The sequence below is a fragment of the Lynx canadensis genome, chromosome C1 (assembly GCF_007474595.2).
Source record: "Lynx canadensis isolate LIC74 chromosome C1, mLynCan4.pri.v2, whole genome shotgun sequence".
In the NCBI taxonomy this organism is placed as follows: domain Eukaryota; kingdom Metazoa; phylum Chordata; class Mammalia; order Carnivora; family Felidae; genus Lynx; species Lynx canadensis.
The window spans coordinates 193032165-193054900 of NC_044310.1; the positions used below are offsets into that span (position 1 = coordinate 193032165).

Here is a 22736-nt window from a genome sequence, read left to right on the forward strand (position 1 = left end):
AGAAACTGGTCCTTCAATTGGCCCCTATTTCACCTTTCCAACTACTGACTCCTACTCTCCAGTGGGAATCAGAGAATTCTCCTCACTATTCCCCAAATAAACAGTGTGCTCACTCCGCCCTTTATACATTGGCATATATTATTTCTCCTCACACAACACCCTCTTCTCTGATTTCCAATTTGCCAAATCCTGCCATGACTCAACCAGTGGATGTCTGCAAGTCACTGCTAAGGCCCTTTTCGTGTCCGTGGAAATCCACGATTCTCTGAGCGCTGTCCTGGTCCTCTAAGAAGAACTGGTAATAACCTCAGCTCTGTCACAAAGGAGCCATTCAGGTTGGAGGAACCACCTTCTATTGGTGAGGATAGAAATCCTATCACAAGCCAAAGGACAGAATCCTGGCAGCCCAGAACAGGTGATCATGATTATACTAACAGCAACGTGATCCTGACATTTCTCATCTCCTGCTTCATTTCAGAAATCCTTCCATGTAGCCGCCCACTTCATGGCTGGATCAAGAAGTGTACTGATCACAGAAATCTTACATTAAGCCTATTTCATGATAAGAGTATAAAATGGATTACTCTTCGTCATCATCACCATCGTCATCGTCACCATGTTATACTACTACCGTTACACCTCATTTCCATTAAAGGAGCTCCAAACATTTAACAAACTGCTAACCTAAGAAGAAAGTGATTCACATGTACTCTATGAGTGAAAATATCACAAAAACTCACAGGACTTTCATTTTCTTTTTTTTTTTTTTTTAATTTTTTTTTTCAACGTTTATTTATTTTTGGGACAGAGAGAGACAGAGCATGAACGGGGGAGGGGCAGAGAGAGAGGGAGACACAGAATCGGAAACAGGCTCCAGGCTCTGAGCCATCAGCCCAGAGCCCGACGCGGGGCTTGAACTCACGGGCCGCGAGATCGTGACCTGGCTGAAGTCGGACACTTAACCGACTGCGCCACCCAGGCGCCCCAGGACTTTCATTTTCATCACAAATCAAACGGCATCAGTAATCAAGCAGTTTCATAGTACATTCTCCAGGAAGAGAAGTGGTGTTTTTAAGCACAGTCCTTATTGAAAGATGGTAAGTAAATGTATCTGTATTATGCTTCCAAAGCTTCATACCGTTCCTTCCTGGAATGGTTATTTCTTTCCTACTGAGTAGCAGCAAAATCATAACAAGCTCCCGTTTTTCAGATTGGCTGAGCAATGAGATATGTGCGAAAGATAAAGAAGAACCAAACACACACGCTGCTTCTGCTGGACGGAGGCGCCGTCACAATTCCTAGGCTATGAACACTGGAATGCTGTTTGCTGCACTCACTGACCACATTATTGCTCATCTGGCATTGAGCACACGCTTCCTGAAACTACTGTGCCTTTTTAATGTGCTTTTCCAACTCCTCAAATCTGTTTCTTATCCTCAGTACTTGACACAGAGCTTTACATGGAGCAGACTATTGGTAAATGTTTATGTAGAAAGGATGATAAACTGAATATTATTTGACACACATACACCCACATATGAAGAGATTTTAATTGCCCATAGCTGTCCTAGAATTGATCCTCCCTAACCTGCTCGCCTGACTCTTAAAGCAGTGTACTTTTGTTAAGAACCCCATAAAAAATATGTTGCCCATTCTAAGAATTACACAGTACTCATGTGTTCCTATATGGACCCTGGAACAGGAGTCAGTGGAACCTAACACATCCTAGACTCTGGGATATTGCTGTTCCCAAAATTAGTTTATGGTCAAATTGACTTGGCTCTGAAACGACCCTGAATAAAATGCAGTCTTTCCTAATGATTTAGAAAGTGATTACGGTCTTGCAGGAATTCAGGGTCATCATTACAGTTTTGACTCTCCCCACAGAACACAGCAAAAATAAATTTGGGTCACTTTAGCTTTTTGGTTCTTTGGACATTAGATATAATTAACATCAGTAAGCATTTGCTGGATATTTATATATGCTTTAGTGGGTACTACTGGGTTTATCAGTCTATAATTTTTAATGACTTTATTATGATTTCTTAGATGCAATATACATAAGCAATATTAAGATACGGTCTAAAAATGTGTATATCAATCAGGCACACAGGTCCAAAGCTTAACATGCTGGAGGTTCAAATATATGAGTTAACTAAACGAGCTAAGCATTCTCCCCACTGTGCACTAGTCTCATCAAATACAGAAAGGGCTGAGAGAACATGGGTAGGGCTCACTCGGGTTTTAGTTTAGAAAAAGAGCATATAAACTCCTAGTTATTGTGTGTCTTTACCTTCATACCTCATTTGGAACCAGGCTCTCCTACTCTCCGTGCTGAAAGGTCCCCTAATGACTTAGAAGTAGGTTTAAACCTACCTGTACGCTTAGGATATGTACAGGATACCTGTACATTTTGGATACATGGTGTATACACAAGCACAGGTCTAGAGTTAGTAAGCCTGTTCCTGTCTAATACACACCATGAACTCGACCCATCGAACTCTCTAGGCCTGCTTTCCTCACTGCAAAATAAAGGGGCCAGCCTAAATCAAGGGTTGCCAGATTCAGTGACCATCAGAATTTTCTGGAGATGTTTGTGAAAAATGTAGATCCCTCCCCCACCCCTACACTTCAATTCTGTAGATCTGGATTAGGGCCCAGATTAGGGCCCTGCATTTCTCCCCAACCAGCCAACTACCATCATAGACCCTGGTGAGTAAAAGCTGAGGATTGCTCCCTGATTTCTAGGTGGCTCCATGCTCTAAAATTCCAACTCTATTCAAGGGCAGAGGGTGTGCAGACTCTTAAGTGAAAAGCTCACAATTCGTCATGTAGTTTACGTTTTAGGCCTCCAAAATCAACATTTCAGGTTCGTAGTCAATTTCTAAAAAATTTGCTATGTGGAAACAACCTGAGTTCATTTTACCAGTATTTTTCCAGAGCACTCATTGTCCCCACTGAGAAGCATCTTATTTGGTTTAGAATTAAAACCTTTAGTCTCCAAATCCAATGTAGTATTTGTTATTGAAAGAACACAGGATGATCAGGAAAGAAGGGTAGAGGCTAGTGGCATAATACAGATTCATTTCCTAAAAAACAACACATGCCACTTACTGAAAAAGAAAACATCTATTCTTTCAATTAACTGTAAAATTTCCTTCTTTAAAGTCATACTAGCAAACCATGGACTAAAAATGTCTGAAACAATTCACCCCAAAGATACACAATCTGGATTTTACTTTACCATTGTGGTGTTTTCAACAGGGCAAAAAAATGTGTTTTCTTAATAACGACTATTAGGAAAACACACTTTTTCAAGGGTGCCAAATCCAGACCCTGACAAGCGACATTATGGGGAGAAAAACAGAACTGCAAAGCAGAGACAAAAAATAATTAATTGAAATAACTAATTAGAGCTTATTTACATATTATATTTTTATGTACTTTCAAACAGACTTTTCAATAATGCTTCTAAATTAAGGGGCATTTGTAGTAGGGAACCCTCCACATATTGGATCAAAGCAAATACATTCTTCCCAGTCTCTTTTTTGAAACTTTTCAGAGTGTGTTCAATTCATAGGAACAAAAAACTATCTCACAAGAGAACTCACTGGCCTTTTTTTTTTTTTTTTTTTTTATTGCTTCCCACCCCACTTCAAATCTTTAATGAACACATGCTCTGAAGAGCTTAGCTTCCCCTGTGGTACTCTTTTGGAAACCAATGTTACCATTTAACTGAAATCCTATTTGCTTCATGTACAGTCCATTTTCCAAATGGCCTTTCACTAAAGACGCCCAAAAGATTCGGTTGCTGGGGGTTGAAGCAGAAATTTTGGCATAAGGCTCCACAAAGGCGCAATCTTTCTTCTCACAAGTGCACCTAGTTAGCTCAATTGGCTGCAATGCGGTGTTACTGAAGCCGAGATCTCGAGGAGAAGCCAACCACCTTCTTGCTACTTCATGACTACCAACTCAGCCCTCTTTCCCCTGACCGGCAGCTGGAAAATTCATGGGAATAAAAGTGACACGAGCTAGATGCAGGTGAATCTCTCTCACCAAGGAAAGAACTCACACAATGCTTCCTAAGTCAGCCATGCTACTCCCTTTACCTAATTTGGTAAAGCAAATTTGGTGTTTTCTATTTGGAAGGTAGAAAGGCTCTAAGAGAAAAACCAGGGGGGGGGGGGGGAAGGAAGAAGAGGATGTGTCTTCATTAAAAAGGGAGGAAAAGAGATAAGAGAGGATACATTTTCACTTTCTCTGTTAAAGGAGAAAAGTAAAACTGGCACACTTCGTCACCTCTTCTACTGTATGCGTGCAGAGGGGAGAGAGGTGGCCACGGGAAGGGCAAAAGGACTGCCCTTTCCCACCCTCCCCTCTTCTGTCCAGTGCCCCGGCACGGGCAAATGACCTGTGGTAAGCACTTTGCAAAATGTGACTCAAAGGCCTGGACTTTTATCATAAGCTCTAGAGACCAGATTTCCCAAAATGAAGGAAAACAGAAATGAGGAGTTTCAAGGACTTGCTATTTTCTAATAATCAGAGGGGGGAAAGGTCATACAGAACTTAGCTCTCCTACTTTATAGTCTATAACCATTGACTGGTCATGTAATTGTTGAACATGTACTTCTTAAAAGAAGGTGTCACACTGGGTATACAATCACAAGTTCTGTTTAATGAGACTGGAATTAGCACAAAGCTGGGCACAGCGTGTTAACAAAGGATTTCTGGACACAGGGTGGAAGCAGGTTTTGCAGCGTAGCTTGGGATCCATCTGAGGAGGTAGAAGCCAAGCAAACCTGGGTCCCAGACTTCCGTCCTCCATCGTAGGAGAGACTGGAGCTGGGATGTGAATGAAACCGACCACATGTGGGTTCCCAAGTGAACACAGGTAGAATGAGGCTACAGAATTCTAGGTCATGGCGATGGAAAGGGGTAGGAACAATGAGAAACACCTACTCAGAAATAAGTGATTCCAAACGTCTTCCACCTCAAGCATCCGAGTTGCTCTGTGACTTTGAGACAAAGTGGTGACCCACAAGGTAGGAGACATCTACTGTGTCATAAAAATCAATTAAAATGTGACATATTTGGATGGAGAATCAGGCACATGAAAACAAATGCCTCTGAGAATGCATTTTGTTTGTCATAAGGAAAACAGTATCCACAAGCATGTCTAATAAAACTAAAAGAACAAAAGAAGTCAAGAAAAATCAACTGTGTACCACCTATAGTTGCTAATGGAAATAGTATGGCATGCTGCTGGTAGTCCCTTTGTTTCATTCATGGGCTCGCTTGAGATAGCAATACTTCAAAATTATTTTCTCCATGAAATCTTAAAGTCCTTTGATAGTAAGTTCTCTTCCCAGGGAATGCAAACTTCCTGGATGGGAGGGAATACACGTCCTCAAATACGATCCTGAAATGTACTCACTGTTTCCAAAGCTATACTGAAATTTATTTCTGTTCATCAGGAAAGAATTTGTTCTGGTTGGCTTCATTTTATGTTTGGCTTTTGTAGCATTGAGAGATCATACAAGGGAAGTTGTCACTCGTTGTTGGCCAAAACTTGGACTCAAAAAGTTGGTCTGTACAGTCAAAGAACTGCCACATTGAGGAAGCATTAAGTAACACTTGCAAGGAAACTGTTCCTATTGTGACCGAGGCACATTTAGGATAACTTAAGCTGGCACTTGTGGAGTGGATTGTAGCTGTTGCTAGGAGAGCTATGTCCTTAAGAATATAACAGAAGTAACTCCTCTGGTACAAAATGTATATACCTAACTAAAGAATTTTCCTCTTAAACAACAAGATGGCCAATGTTATGCCTGTAAAGTATTAGCACTGCGCCTGGACACCGTAAGCATTGAGTACACTTTATATCCAGAGACAGAAACAGAGGAGACTGATACTCACAGATATCAACTGTCCAAGACAGAGGCCAGTGATGAAGTATAATCCTGTGTTACTTGCTTAGACTTGCAGGACCAAGGCAACCAAAAAAACATCTTTTAAAAGCCCAATCTGAACAATAATTGGTTTAAAAGTGAAAAGTACTATACACGACAAGCCCTCAGATGAGGTTGATGGGGTTTTTTGTACTGAATATTTAAACAAGTTCATTTGTGTGTCGTATTAATGGTGCTAAAGGTATTATATTTAAGTAAGAAATGAAGCAAAAAATCAAATGCCAGGTTATTACTGCTGACTGAAAATACAGATAGTGCCCCGGGGAATCCCATGCATCTGTCTCTTGCCTCAACAGTGTTTGTATGAAACAGATCTGGGGACTACCCCTTCTTCCAACCTCCAACAACCCCCCAACCTCCTTCCCAGTCACAACCTCCAGGACCATCTTTTCTCAGCTGTCCTCTGCCTCTGGGACCAGCCAACGCTGTTTCTGTGGTTAGCCTCTCACTGCCCACCAACCTTGAGCTCCTAGATTCATCAGAATTATCCCACCAAAATGGAGGCTGCCGTCAACTGCCCAGTCAACCTACATCTGCAGGCTTTCTACACCTACCTTTCTCCGGGCTTCTATTTTCACTGCAAGGATATGGCTCTGGAGGGCATGGGCCACTTCTTCTGCCAGGTGGCACAGGGGAAGCATAAGGGTGCCCAGTGTCTCTTTAAAATACAAAACCAGGGGCGCCTGGGTGGCGCGGTCGGTTAAGCGTCCGACTTCAGCCAGGTCACGATCTCGCGGTCCGTGAGTTCGAGCCCCGCGTCGGGCTCTGGGCTGATGGCTCGGAGCCTGGAGCCTGTTTCCGATTCTGTGTCTCCCTCTCTCTCTGCCCCTCCCCCGTTCATGCTCTGTCTCTCTCTGTCCCCCAAAAAAATAAATAAAAAACGTTGAAAACAAAAATTAAAAAAAGAAATAAAATAAAATACAAAACCAGGGCAGAGGCTGCACCTTCTTCCAGGGCATGCAGATGTCCTCCCAAGATGAGTGGGGGAAAGCCGTGCATGCATGGAAGCCGCCATGGCCCTGGAGAAGAACTGAACCAGGCCCTTTGGGATCAGCATGACCTGGATTCTGCCTGCACAGACCTCTAGCTCTGTGATTTCCTGGAGAGCCGCTTCCTAAATGAGGAGGTGAAGCTCATCAAGAAGATGGCCACCACCTGACTAATTCTACAGGCTGGGCTGGACTAGCAGCTCTTGTAAAGGCTCACCCTCCAGCAGGACTAAGAGCTTCTGGAACCCAGTGGACTTGTAAGCTTCCCTCTGTATCCCCCAGGTGTCAGGGCACTTGCCCCCTATAGCCACTAAGCAGTTTTTTAACACCCTGGCGCCCTCTCCCCGGCTATGGACCAAATGGAAACGATAAAGTTTTTACAGAAAAGAAAAGAAAATATAAAAGCTGTCTACAGTAGATAAATGGTATAATGTTTGTATAATCTTCTTGGAGTGTTGTTATTAAGACTATAAATCATATGAAATAAATTAATAAATACCAAGTAGATTCCAACTCGAGTTTAGAAGTGTCAAGATTCATTGGTCTTTCAGGTAAACAATGATTGAGAGCCTAAAGTCAATATTTAGTCAAAATTTATCTTGAAAGGCAATAAATCTTAATTTTTGCCAAAGCAAGTAAGTAAATATGTGCATTGTTCTAGAGATTCTGACTGCTTTTCTGTCTACTAAATAGCTACATTGACTTAAAAATATCTGTGACACAGATTTTCACTTCCAAAGACACGATTTGGAAGATGCTTATGATAAGGTGCTTCATCACCAGTAATACAGTAAGACCAGAGAAGGTGAATAATGAAGTGTTATTATTTCAATATCTAGTATATTTAAGTCAGTCTAAATTTAGTATTTTTTCATACTTGTTTTCTTCTTACTAGTCTATGAGTAGATTTTCTCATTAACTTCTGTGCCTGTCTGCTCTTTACCCAAAGACTTCCAAAAAAATTGTATGCAATTTTAAATGGAAATAATAAATAGGTAAACAGATAAACAAATACTGACATAGTGCTTACTATATGCCAGGCACTGTTATAAACAATTTATACACACACACACACACACACACACACACACACACACACACATATTTATTTAATCCTTATCAATTCTATAATGTAGGTATTATCCCCATTTTACAGATGAAGAAACTAAGGCAGAGAGTGATAAAGTAATTCTGTCCATGGTTGTATAGTTAGTAAAGAAGGCAGAGCTTAATAGCATTATGTGTGTGTGTGTGTGTGTGTGTGTGTGTGTGTGTGTGTGTATTCCCATGTAGCTATTTCCTTGAGGAAAGTATTTTTTAAAATGGCCTTTGTGTACGGCAATATGACAAGCACAGAAAATATAAATCTACTATACAAAAGAGCATAATTTACTTTGTCAATGAATTAGCCTACGACCTCACAGCATTAGCATCACCCTGAATATGAAGGGTGAGGGGGACAAGATTACAAATCTGGAAGGTGGAAAGCAGAAGACAGTAAGAGGTAAGCAAAGGAGGAAGCAATCACTCTAATTGTGGAGACTGGGGACGGCTGTGTAGGCATGGAGCATGTGAGCTGATCCTTGAAAAAGAAAAGAGATTTTGGAAGAGGAAAGCTCAAGTCAGAAAAACAGGGGCATGTTTGGAAAATGTTGACTATTCTAGATGTCTGAGGCTTACTGTAACTAGAGGGGTGAAAAAAGAGCTTAGAACCATAAACTGAAGCCAGTAACATAAGAATCCTAAATGCTTAGAGGGAAGAATCCTTACTGGTCAGTAAGATACAGGAACAGCTGGAGTTGTTTGAAGCTGAACAGCAACCTGAACTTTGGAAAGATTAATTGACAAGGAAAAAAATAAAAACAAGGGGAAAGAACCAGTAGATAAGTTATTGTACCATCTGGGCTTAAGTAGGCAGTGATCTTGGGAGCAGGAAGGGGAAAGAGGAGATACTACGGAGATAAACTACAAACATTTGGTAACTGACTAATGTAGAAAGGATTGGGATTGTCAAAGATGCCCATGATGCTGTATGCCCACAATACCTATCAGTCAGAAGGGACAGGTTGTTTCAGGAAGAAACGGCTGTTTGTTTGGGGCATTAAGTCCAAAAGACAGTTCAAAAAATTTGAGCTACCCAATCTACTGATTCCTAAAGCTTAGTTGACTAAGAAAAATTCCCCTTTACTGTACAAATCAGTTTAATTTGGATTTTCTGTTACTTGTAACTGAGAGCATCTGATGTATTTGATACTGAATGATGGTTGAGAGTTCTATTTCTATGACCTAATATTTTTACTTAGATCTACCCACTAAGATGCTAAGGTCTCATTATAAACCATTAGGTGCCATGAAATAACCAACATGCATTTCAGTAGAAGACATTTATCACTTTATAAATAAGTATATAAAGAAGTGAGTAAAAGCTGAGTGTGGAAGAGATGATATAGTTGACAGGATTTATTTCTTGATGGTACAGTGGTTCTCAACCTGGGGAGAGTTTTGTTCCAAAAGGAGGCATTTATGGTATCTGGAGACATTTCTGGTTGTCATAAAAGAGTGAGTGGGGTACCTACTGTCATCTAGTGAACAGAGGCCAGGGATGTTGTTAAACATCTCTTGATGCACAGGACAGCCCCCACGACAAAGAGTTATCTGGCCCAAAATGTCAGTAGTGCCAATATTAAGAAACTCTGATAGTACTAAGATAAGAGGGCAAAATAAGAGATCCGAGTACTGACCCTTCTTAATCACTTTTCTCTGCAAGTGATGGATACACTATTGTGGGAAAGAAAAGAGCCCTCTTACCAGCTCTACTTTCTTAGCTACAAAAAAAAAAAAAAAAAAAAAAAAAACCTGATTCATGCTGCTAGGTTAGTTTAGGGTAGAGAGGTACCATCAAAGAGAGGCCTCGTCCACACTGTACCACCATCTACTAAACTACCTGCCAGTAACATTGGCTCCAAGCTTGGGGCTCTTTTCTTCATGAAGCAATCCTTCTGGTGAAATACTTGCTACCAATAATTCTTACTTGAAAAACTGCAGAGATGGAAAGGGCTGAGCTAAAGTGATTATTTTAGACATGAAAGCGGCCAGAGGTGGGAATAATGTTCCTCTGTCACAGTCTACCTCCCGCTACCAGATCTCTCTTAAGCATGGGAGTACCAGGATCCCCACACTGCACCCCTGCAATGCCAGACAGGGAAGGGAGGTCATCCTCACCACCCCTGTAACAAGCCAAATGCTGAGCTGGGCTCTCTGGAATTACACAATGAAAGATTTGGGGGAAGGTATCTTATTATATAAACTGTCTTACTGCAATGTTCCTCTGAACCAGTGCCGAGCCATGTAAGAGTCCAAGGAGCAAAAGGAAAATTCAGTCATACTAATCCTATCTCTAAAATTTTATACTTTATTCATCATGGATATTTTGGCATTAATTTTGATTTTTAAATAATATTACATTAAAATATTATTTATGTCCATTACTGAGGTTTTTTTTTTTTTTTTTTTTTTTTAGGAAGGGCATCCTCTTAAGTCATATGCCCAAAGAAACTGCCTCACTCCCCCTACCCTGGTCCCAGCACTGTACTGAATGAACCCTCTTTCCTAAGAGAGTCCACTGTGTACCCCAATAATGTTCTTTCTGCAGTGATCTTCCCTGATCTTTAACATTATATTAAGCCACCACTAACTCTCTTTTTGTGAGACACTACTTTATCAAGAAGTGAGGAAAAGCCGAGTGAGGAAAAGAAGACATAGTTGGTAGGCCTTGGTTTTGAACGGCACAGTAGTTACACCTCTATTACGATGGCTTTGAAAGGTCAATAGCCTCTTACTGACTTGGAAGTTCAGATTATCTTTTTTATTTCCCTGAAAAGCAACCTGTCTTCCTTTAGTCTTTTTCTGGGACTTAGGTCTCCTTCCAGCTTGTATATAGAAGTTTCTGTGCACATCGGCCTCAGCCGTTGCTTGTCACAAACACTGTCCCACCATGGGCCCCTCGGACCCCTCTTCCACCTCACTCCCCATTTGGAATGCCTGTTCCTCTTTCCTTCTATTTCTCGAGAGTCTCATCTCTTTGAACTTTACAGTATCTTTACAACACCACCTTTCCTCTTCTTTGCTAAAGCCTCCGAGAAAACCTTGACAGCATCTCTTAGAGTAATTTTTACTTGAGCTATTTTAGTAATGACAACAATTTGATAAAATTAAAGTCATGAGAGTGGATCCAAGTAGTACTGGGAACAGCCTCAAAGTGAAAGAGAGATCACTTTCATCAGCTTCCCTTAAACCCATGCTTGAATTTCTTCATTGTCACCCCAAACCAAATGCTTTATGTTCTAGAAGACTTAGGGAACTGCCTCAGTGTACTTTCTTGACTCTTTTCCCTATGCCATTTTTGGCCTTCTTTCCAGGCTTTTCTGTCTCTCTAAAAGTACAGGTTTGTGATACCCTCCAAAGCTAAACTTTTAACTCTATCTTTAGTATTTGAAGGCAGGCTGCTTGTATCAGGATACTCAGAACTACCAGGCAAGACACAAAGAGACATGTATGAGTGAGAAACTCCTGTTCCCTGGTCCTCATGTTGCCATTTGAAAGGGATTTCCTAGCGAGATATTCCCAGCTTGTCTCCCCATTGCTTGTCCAGCCCTCATCACAGATGGAGAGACGAGGTGTCTGGTGAATTTAGAAGAACTCTGCCAGGCTCAGCCTGGCCGGCAGGGTGCGGTCTTCCTGTCTGCTATGGCAAGAGGGCACGGCCTCTGGGACTCCAACTGTGAATAAGTCCAGTTTAAGGCCCCTATTAGGATGCTGGCTCAGACACACAACATCTTCTAATGGGAGTGGGAAGGAAAAAGGAAGGTGATCAGGCAACCCAAGCACACGGGGTCGTGGGTGAAGGTCACTGAGACAAGGATCATCCAGGAAAGCTGGGCTCAGAGGGTTGCCAGGCACCAGCCACCTTTCATCAGTTAAAATTCTTCATCTTTAAAAAAAAAATTTTTTTTTAATTTTTTTTTTCAATGTTTATTTATTTTTGGGACAGAGAGAGACAGAGCATGAACGGGGGAGGGGCAGAGAGAGAGGGAGACACAGAATCGGAAACAGGCTCCAGGCTCCGAGCCATCAGCCCAGAGCCTGACGCGGGGCTCGAACTCACGGACCGCGAGATCGTGACCTGGTTGAAGTCGGACGCTTAACCGACTGCGCCACCCAGGCGCCCCTAAAAAAAAATTTTTTTTAACATTTATTTATTTTTTTGAGAGAGCACAAGCAGGGGAGGGGCAGACAGAAGGGGAGACACAGAGTCCGAAGAAGCTCCAGGCTCTGTCAGCACAGAGCCAGACGTGGGGCTGGAACCCACAAACTGTAAGATCATGACCTGACTCGAAGTCGGAGGCTTAACTGACTGAGCCACCCAGGTGCCCCTAAAATTCTTCATCTTAATGATGGATGAGAAACATCATTTTCCTAAAGGTTTCCCATCCATTATTAGGCCACAGTAAGACTTCTGTTCATCCAAGCACCTCTTCCATATTTTCTGGGGGGGAAAATGCAGTGATGTACAATACTACTGAATTAAAATTTGGCACTTTTGGTTCGGCTGATATTTTGTAACATTTGGATTGTACACAGTCAAGGCAGTTTAATCTGCCCTCAGGTTAGAGTGTCGAAGATGCTGACCGATGCTGACCGGCCAGATTAAAAGGGCTGACCCGAGGCTGGATGATAGATAAATCAGTGGCAGGGCTACAAACAGAAAATCCAGCTCTTCTGCTCCTAATATGTTACTTATCCCACCAAGTCTAGATGCTTCCCAGCCACCAAATCACAGGTATCTATTATTTTGTCTGGTCTCTAAAAGCCTAGGGGCTAAGAAGAATATCTTTATTGATGAAAACAGAGAAAGAAACCAATACTTTCAAACTAAGTCTACCCTCTGTGTCAGAGGTACAGGCTTGATGATTTGAAGGGGAAATGATTTTCAGTGAGGCTTTCGGTTCAGCCCCACATGGTTTACTTTGCTGAAAAAATGAACAAGATACAACCCTTGGTATATTGATATGTACTAGGTCAGAATGCGATTTTCAGCATGGTGACTACAGTTAAGTATTTTATTGTATACCTGAAAGTTTCTAAGAGAGTAGATCTTAAAACTTCTCACGATGCAGGCGCCTGGGTGGCTCAGTCAGTTAAGCATCCAACTTCAGCTCAGGTCTTGATCTTAGGGTTCCTGAGTTTGAGCCCCTCAATCCTCAATGAGCGTGCCTCAATGAGTTCTCTGCTGTCAGCGCAGAGCCCGCTTGAGGTCCTCAGTGCCCGGCTCTCTCCTCCTCCCCTGCTTGTGCACATGTTCATTCCTTCTTCCTCTCAAAAATGAATAAACATTCAAAAAAAATTCTCACTACACACACACATACACAAAAGGTAACTTTGTGAGGTGATGGATATGTTAACTAGCCTTACTGTGGTAATCATTTTGTAATACATATGTATATCAAATCACCACACTGTACAACTTAAATTTACATAATGTTAATAAAAATGAACTATTGGGACCTCATCAAAATAAAAAGCTTCTGCGCAGTGAAGGAAACAATCAGCAAAACTAAAAAGGAACTGATGGAATGGGAGAAGATATTTGCACATGACATATCAGATAAAGGGTTAGTATCCAAAATCTATAAAGAAGTTATCAAACTCAACACCCAAAAAGCAAATAATCCAGTGAAGAAATGGGCAAAAGACATGAATGGACACTTCTCCAAAGAAGACATCCAGATGGCCAACCAACACATGAAAAGATGCTCAACATCACTCATCATCAGGGAAATACAAATCAAAACCACAATGAGATACCACCTCACACCTGTCAGAATGGCTAACAGTAACAACTCAGGCAACAACAGATGTTGACGAGGATGCGGAGAAAGAGGATCTCTTTTGCACTGCTGGTGGGAATGCAAACTGGTGCAGCTACTCTAGAAAACAGTGTGGAGGTTCCTCAAAAAATTAAAAATAGAACTACCCTACAACCCAGCAATTTCACTACTAGGTATTTATCCAAGGGATACAGGTGTGCTGTTTCGAAGGGGCACACGCACCCCAATGTTTATAGCAGCTCTATCAACAATAACCAAAGTATGGAAAGAGCCCAAATGTCCATCAACAGATGAATGGGATAAAGAAGATGTGGTATATATACACAATGGAGTATCACTTGACAATCAAAAAGAATAAAATCTTGCCATTCGCAACTATGCGGATGGAACTAGAGGGTATTATGCTAAGCAAAATTAGTCAGTAAGAGAAAAACAAATATCATATGAGGAATTTAAGATAAAAAACAGAAGAAAAATAATATAAAAACAGGGAGAGGGACAAAATATGAGACTCTTAAATACAGAGAACAAAAAAAGGGTTGCTGGAGGGGTTGTGGGGGCGGGGGATGGGCTAAATGGGTAAGGGGCATTAAGGAATCTACTCCTGAAATCATTGTTGCACTATATGCTAACTAACTTGGATGTAAATTAAAAAATAAATACATTTTAAAAAAATTTACATAATGTTATATGCCAATTATATCTTAATAAAGCTGGGGGGATGAATAAATTCTGGGGATCTAATGTACAACATGGTGGCTATAGTTAAGAATACTGTACTTGTACACTTAACAATTGATAAGAGTAGATCTTAAATGTTCTTACAACAACAAAAAATGTTAACTGTGTGAGGTAATGGATGTCTTTACCAACCTTAATGTGGCAACTATTTCACAATATATATGTATATCAAATCATCACAACGTAGACCATAAACTTACACAATGTTATTTGTCAATTTTATCTCAACAAAGCTGGGGGGAAATAAACGAATGTGTTTTCAATCTTTTGGAAACTGACACAAGCCTGCACGTCTTTGGTTTTGGAATCCTAGTTCCCTTCTAGAAGTCGTATATAGCACGCACTAAATTAGCTAAAGTCAATAAATGCAGTTAATTTTGCTGGTCACTTTTATGATAGCCATTAAAAAAGAAACACTCTCAATGTTAAGCCAAGACTTGAGAATGGTATCTGGGTCAGAGAGTGGGATCGCAAAATCACTGAATGTGCACATCAACCCACCACCCCGAGCTGAGGCCCTGGGAGGGCTCTAACCAGGCTGGGCAGACCAGAGCCGGCCAGTTTCCTGGCTGCTTCTGAAACCTCTTGGTCCCAGGAAGACCCAGAAGACACCACTAGAAATCTCCCCTCCCCAGGTGAGTGCAGTCAGTGCTGGAAGAAACACACTAGCAGCAGACTGGAAATTAGAGAACGAGGTGAGAAGACTGAGGCCTCCTCATCCTCTGAGGGGCAGCCACATATATCATTTATCCTCCTTTCACCAGATTCCATTTTTGCTGTCCGCACTGTTGTATGGTAGACAATTGTCTCCTCTTTTCTCCCTCGTTCCAAGCAGGGAGCTTCTAAAACACTTGGAATTTCCTGAGTAATACAAGTGTCTTTATGATTCCTGAGCCCCTTGGATCACAACTGACTTTATGCTAATGAGGTGACTCATGGTGGGCCACCAAACAGCTTCAGATGGAAGGTGGTCACCAGGACCAACCACATGATTAGAGGGTTTGGTCTTTTGAGCCAGCCTGACCTCTGGGGAAGGAATACGGGCTGGAGATTGAGTTCAATCACAAGGTCAATGATGCAATCAAGCATGCCTATGTAATGAAACCCCAATAAAAACTCTGGACACTGAAACTGTGGAACCTCCTGGTTGAAGAATATACTGGTGTGCTGGGAAGGTGACATGCCCTGATTCTAAGGACAGAGAACACAGAGGCTCTGCATTTGGAACATTCCCAGACCTTGCCTTCTGAGTGTCTTCATTTGGCTGTTCCTGATTTGTATCCTTTCTAATAAAACTGTAATTATGAGGACAGCGCTGTCCTAAGTTGTGAGTTTTTCCAGCAAATTATTAATCTGAGAGGGTTGTGGGAACCCCCAAATTTGTAGCTAGCCAGTGAGAGTGTAGGTGGCCTGGGGACACCCTGAGTTCATGGCTGGCATCTGAGCTGCAGCAGTCTTGTGAAGGATCAAGCCCTTAACTCATGGGGTTTGTGCCAACCGTAGGCAGTCAGTGCCAGAACTGAACTGCAGCACAGCAGCTGGAGCTGAAACAGAACATATGCCTATGAGAGAAACTAATGGTGTGGTGCCCAGAGAAGGGGTGTGCACCCCGTGTTTGAGGAATCCTAGTCCTGCAAGGAGAAGGTCAACTAAGTTTGGAAATGTATACTTATATCTCTTATCAGAATAATAAAGGCTCTAAAAAGTTACATAGTCAAGAAAGATTTTCTTAAGTCCCTGGAAACCTCCAAGACCATAACTGGTTTTCCAAAAGGGTAAGTTTCAGGTCCATCATTTCTTAATATGGTTAAACAACCTAGATGACTGAGTAGAGAACATGTTAAATGTATCTGCTGATGACTCCAATCTAGGATTCCTAGAGAATATGGTGGAAGTGGGGAGGGAGGGCTCAAAACAGAGGACGATCAGAACAATTGAGTGCACATACGTACTGTGCACCAGATGCAGAGCTAGGGAGACAGCAATGAACGAGACAACACAGCCCTCACCATTATGGCATTTGCAGTATGTGGAGAAGACAGGAGGAGACAAGTATTAAACAAACAATTACACAGACGACACTATAATCTCAATTACAACAAGTACTAGAGTAAGAGGTACTAAACCAGCATTATAAAGGAGGGAACTAAATAGGTCTTAAGTCAGTCTGAGGGGTTGGTTGGAGAAGGTGTCCTTGAGAAAGTAATGCTGAAGTAGTGACCTCAAGAAAGAGTAGGGGGAAGAAAAGAAAGAAAGAAAGAAAGAAAGAACGAACGAACGAACGAACGAACGAAAGAAAGAAAGAAAGAAAGAAAGAGTTTAGGGTAGTGGAGATGGTGGTAATGTTCCAGAGAGAGGCGACTGCAAGTGTGAAGGCTCTGAGGCAGGTGGGAAGGAAGTGGTACATTTGAGGAACACAGTAAAGTCAGTGTGGCTGGGACTTGGTGTGTGGGAGGAAGTGACAAGAAGAGTTGAAGGTAAAGAGGTGGGCGGGAGTCGAATTATGCACGGTCATCATAAGGATCCTGGTCTTCAAGCCAAAAGAAGTGGGAAGCCACCGAAGGACTGTAAAGAGAGGTCTACCAGGGTCAATCTGCATTTTAATATGATCACATTCACTATGGTTAAGACAAGATTGGGAAAGGTTAGAATGGAAGCAGGAAGACTGGTTGGGAGGCCACTGTAGTTGTCTCGGTGAAAGGTGAGCCTGCTGGTAGCAAAGAAATGAGGGAGGTAAAGGCTACCTTATAATTCAAATACTAAATATACTTATGAAGTATAAAATAGAAACTAGGCAAAACATTAGGATGTATTAAAAAGGAAGCCAGAATATGAGTAAGGACTTGAACTAATCTCTTTCTTCATTCTTATTCACCACTAGGTAGAACCCTATTAGAACACCATGGTGGTTTCCAGAATGTAAGGAAGACATGCAAACCTGGAGATTATCAGCAGATTGACACCCCAGTGGTTAAAGTGTTGGACGTACATAGAAAAAACAGTTAAAAGAAATGTGCTTACATAGCCTAGAGAAAACTATCGTATGGCTTGATTCATTCACTAAGAACATAATAGGTTATGGCAGTGGTTTCTCAAACTTTGTATGTATGCAAATCAACTGGAAAGTTTGTTAAAATCTCCAGACCTGATCTCAGAGATCCTGACTTCAACAGGTCTAGGGAAGTGTCCAGCCTTGTCCCCCCTCATTACTCTTGTGATTCCGGTGCAAATGGTGCTCTGGTCACTCTGAGAAGGCTGAGGTCCTGCCTTTGAAAAAGTCAGACACACATCATAGGCCCATGACAGGAGTCCAGGAGAGTGGAGGGGGTGGGGGTTATGGAGGAAGAATGCTCAATTCTACCTGGGGGATTAGAATAGGGCAGGGGTAGGGTAGTCAAGGAAGGCTTGTAAAGCAGTCTTTAAGGGAATAAAGGATCTTTCACACCCAGAAGTCTTCAACAAAGCATAATACAAAACTGTACCCAGAACACTGCCTTGTCACCCCTGATCTTGGGGCTCACTGCTTTGCAGGCCTGCTCCATTTTGCATCTGAAACATGCAAAGGAGTCTTATGCTCTTTCTTATTAATGTGATTTAATTAAAACACTTTCTGCGTTAATGTATTTCAAGGTATAAAGACTTGCATAAGCAATATGCTGTATACCTGAAATGAATATAACATTATATGTCAACTATATTCAATTAAAAAACAAAATAAAACTTGCATACAGTCACATTTTCTACTGCTAAAATTAACTTTTAGTTTGCCCCCACACCTTTTTCTGGAACTTTATATGGCCCATGTTTGTTGAATGAATGAATGATTGGATGAAAACAATATTGTAAGAAATAAATTGGTATTACTCAGTTACTAGATTTCCTTATCTAGGGATGAATATACTCATTTTACTTAAGTATGCCTTTGCTTTTAGGCAGTACAATGAATTTTAGAAAACCTCTCAAATAGCTCTTATTTTAGAAGAGGCCATGAAAAGCTTACTTTTTCAAGGAACTTAGCTAGAAATTAAGGAGAATATTGACCTACCCCTAGGTAGGATACCCCCAGTCTATCCTAAAACCACACCTAGGCCAATTTCTCTCGCAATGAAATGTCAGTAAATAGAAACTATTAACTCAATGTAGAGTCCAACAGTACATTAACACTTACTTTAGAAGTTTAGCTGGAAATGAACACATGATGAGAACAATGTTAGCCATAAAGGAAGCTACAAAAAGGGACAAGAACTTTCCAGACCAAAGTATAGCAACAAAGACTGGGAGAAATGAACAGCTTTAAAAAAAAAAAAAAAAAAAAAAAGATAGCACAGCTATGGTCTATGAAGTTCAGGAAGGTCTATCAAAAGATCCATATCTTCTGAAATTCAAAATGATTTTATTCTTCTGAAACATATCAAAGACCAACATGTGACTTCTATGATGAGATACCAGGAATAAATCAAAAAGCAAATTTATATCCTATAAAATCAAACAGCCTACTTATATAAAGTGATCAAATCTCTCTGAATTTTAGAATGTGAAATAGTTCAAAACTCAAACTATATACCATTCTTCTTCTTCCATAGTCATATTACTACTTCAGTGTGTATCCAGATTCTTAATGCAGATTTATTTTTATTTAAAATTATTTTCTAGACAGAAAAAATTAGACTGCAAAAAAGGATAAAAAGGCAAATTTATCCAATGATAAACATCAGAGTCAGGAAAAAGATTCCCAACTCCTGTCTTCTGAGTCAAGTGATATTTCTACTGGTTTAAAATACCTTCCTCAAAGGAAAAAGGTATTATTATTAAATGAAGTTTAAATGGAGGGACCACATTAATATAATTTTCTCTAATCTTCTATAGACAGCCAAAAAAAATCACGGAATAAGAGATAAAAGGGACCATATAGAGCAAGGCCATCCCCTCTAAAATATCCCAGACAGATGGAAGTGTTGGAAGGAAATTCAAAGACCTTTGAGTTCAACTGCATGCTATAATTACTCATTTGTCTGGCTTCCAGTTTTGAATTTCTGTGAGAGCAAATAATGGGATTACTCTGTTCATCAAACATAATGCTTAGAACATAGTAGGGCTTCCATAAACATTTGCAGAAGGGCTGAAATAATAAATCTCTTCATCTTGCAGATGAGAAAACTAGCTCAGACAAGTTAAGTGACTTGCCTGGAGGTCACAATTCCAGTTCTTTCACTCTTATTTGTCAGAGCTCTTGACACTGTGCTGATTTTCACCCATGGCCATCAGATCTATCTTTGTAGTTAATTTTCTGAATATAAGCATGGGACTATCTATTTATCCCTATGAAAATCACATCTTTCTTTCTATTTTAGAGAGAAAGAGTGTGCGAGTGGGGGAGGGAGGCAGAGCGAGAGCGAGAGTGAGAGCGAGAGAGAGAGAATGAGAATTCCAAGTAGGCTCCATGCTCAGCACAGAGCCGGACATGGGGCTCAATCCCACGACCCTGGGATAATGACCTGAGCTGAAATAAAGAGTCAAATGCTCAACCGAATGAGCCACCCAGGTGCCCCATATCACTTGTTTGGTCCATTTCTCTAGCTTGTGTTTCAGAATCTGGATTCTGTCATTCAACATATTAGTTGTCCAACATAGTTTTTTAATTTATTATTATTATTTTTATTTTTTTAATTTACATCCAGGTTAGCATATAGTGCAACAATGATTTCAGGAGTAGATTTTCCTTAATGCCCCTTACTCATTTGGCCCATCTTCCCTCCCACAACCCCTCCAGTAACCCTCTGTTTGTTCTCCATATTTAAGAGTCTCTTATGTTTTTGTCCCCCTCCCTGTTTTTATATTATTTTTGCTTCTCTCCCCTATGTTCATCTGTTTTATATCTTAAAGTCTTCATATGAGTGAAGTCATATGATCTTTGTCTTTCTCTGACTAATTTCACTTAGCATAATACCCTCTAGTTGTCGAATATAGTTTTATGAGAGTTCCAAATTTGATAAGTATGCCTGATATCTTTATCCAGATAATTACTGTCCTACGTAGACAAATAATAAAAGGAGCTAATCCTTACATAGCACTTACTATATGCCAGGCACTTTTCCAAGCCCTTTTACCTCATTTTATTCCTACTACAAACTTACGAGGTAGACGTGATTATTTTCTCACATCTGAGATTAAAAAATGGAGATGCAGAAAGGTTAAGTAATTATGTAGGGTCACATAGTAAGTAGCAAATCTGGAAACCCACTCTGATTCCAGAGTCGTTGATCCTAATTACTAAATGATGCTCATTCTCATTATTATCATGTACCTTACCAACAACATGGTAGGCTGAAAGGGATCCATTTGTCAACAATCCTTGTGTAAAGCTGCCAATCATTCACAAAATGGCATGACTATAATCTCTGAAAAACCCATGTTGAGGATTTTGCCAAATGCTTTTCTTTTATCCTTTCTTTTTTTTTAAACGTTTATTTATTTATTTTGAGAGAGACAGAGACAGTGCGAGTGGGGGAAGGGCAGAGAGAGAATCCCAAGCAGGCTCCGTGCTGCCACCACATGGGGCTCAAACTCATGAAACTGTGAGACCATGACCTGAGCTGAAACCAAGAGTCAGACGCTTAACAGACTGAGCCACTCAGGCCCCCCCCCCTTTTTTTAACAGAACAAGTCTTTTCATTTTTTTACTACTCAAAAAATCTTCACTTTTTTATTTAGCTTTCTGACTCTGTGCTTGCGCCTTCAACAATTCCACGATTTTCTGCTCCTCAATAAGGAAAGCACACTTGATCCTGTCACAAACACACTTAGCTCACATGGAACCACCACAGGGCCTGTTGGCGTGTTTTTTCGTTTTAGACAACCTCCTAACTCTAGGTCTCACAGCCCGAACTCCTCAAAGCCAGCCTGGGCACACACCACATGCAGATTTTGGTGCTTTCCCAACCTTCTTGGTATAAAGGTAAACCATTCTATTACCTGGGTTCGGGACAGCCTAGTTGTGTCAGAGGTTGTGTTGTGTGTGTCAAACCTGACCATTCAGAATGCCTATGGGCACTGTCCCAGGAAAAAAAGAAAAAAAGCCCAAATGCTTGGGCATGGACCTGACCTGGCTGTCCAGTAATTCCTCATTTTCCTTTGTGCATCCTCAACCAGGGGATGAGTCGTGAGGGTCCAGACCATATCTTTGCTTCTCTTACATCTCCCATAGCACCTATTACACAATGAGCCCATAACAAGAATTCAAGTTTTTTTTAATTTATTTAATTATTTTGAGAGACAGAAAGAGACAGCTCACATGAGTAGGGGCAGGGCAGAGAGAGAGAGTGGGAGAGAGAGAATCCTAAGCAGTCTCCCTGCAGTCAGCACAGAGCCAGACATGGGGCTCGATCCCACGAACCATGAGATCATGACCTGAGCAGAAATCAAGAGTCAGAGGCTCAACTGACTGAGCCACCAAGGCACCCCCCAAAATTCAAGTTTTATCTTTGATAGATGGGTAGTAAAAGCCAAGGAGACTTCCTGGAGTTGAATTCTATAGGAAATCTAAGGATGAATTTTATTTATTTATTTTTTTTTTTAAATTTTTTTTTTCAACGTTTATTTATTTTTGGGACAGAGAGAGACAGAGCATGAACGGGGGAGGGGCAGAGAGAGAGGGAGACACAGCATCGGAAACAGGCTCCAGGCTCTGAGCCATCAGCCCAGAGCCCGACGCGGGGCTCGAACTCACAGACCGCGAGATCGTGACCTGGCTGAAGTCGGACGCTTAACCGACTGTGCCACCCAGGCGCCCCAGGATGAATTTTAAAATGGGAAAGTGAGGGGCATCTGGGTGACTTAGCCCACACTGGGCTCCACGCTACCAGCGTGAAGCCTGCTTGGGATTCTCTCTCTCTCTCTCTCTCTCTCTCTCTCTCTCTCTCTCTCCCTCTCTCTCTCTGCCCTTCCCCCATATGAACATGCACTCACTCTCTCTCAAAATAAACTTTAAAAAATAAAATAAAATGGGGAAGTGGGAAGAGACGCTACTTTAACTCTTTAGTTTTCAAATTCTCTACAACAGGGATTCTCTACGATAGCCAGAAAGGGAGTGTGTCGAACTCCAAGCCAGTGGCCATGACAGCCTAGCCCCTTACCTCCCAGTCCCATTCCCC

At 41.3% G+C, this 22736-nt stretch overlaps 1 protein-coding gene across 10 annotated transcripts in view; it reads right to left on the minus strand.

Annotated features, from left to right (window-relative positions):
* The window catches only part of PLEKHM3 (pleckstrin homology domain containing M3), a 200404-nt gene that overhangs the window by 123680 nt on the left and 53988 nt on the right, over positions 1 to 22736 (minus strand). The window lies entirely within an intron of this gene.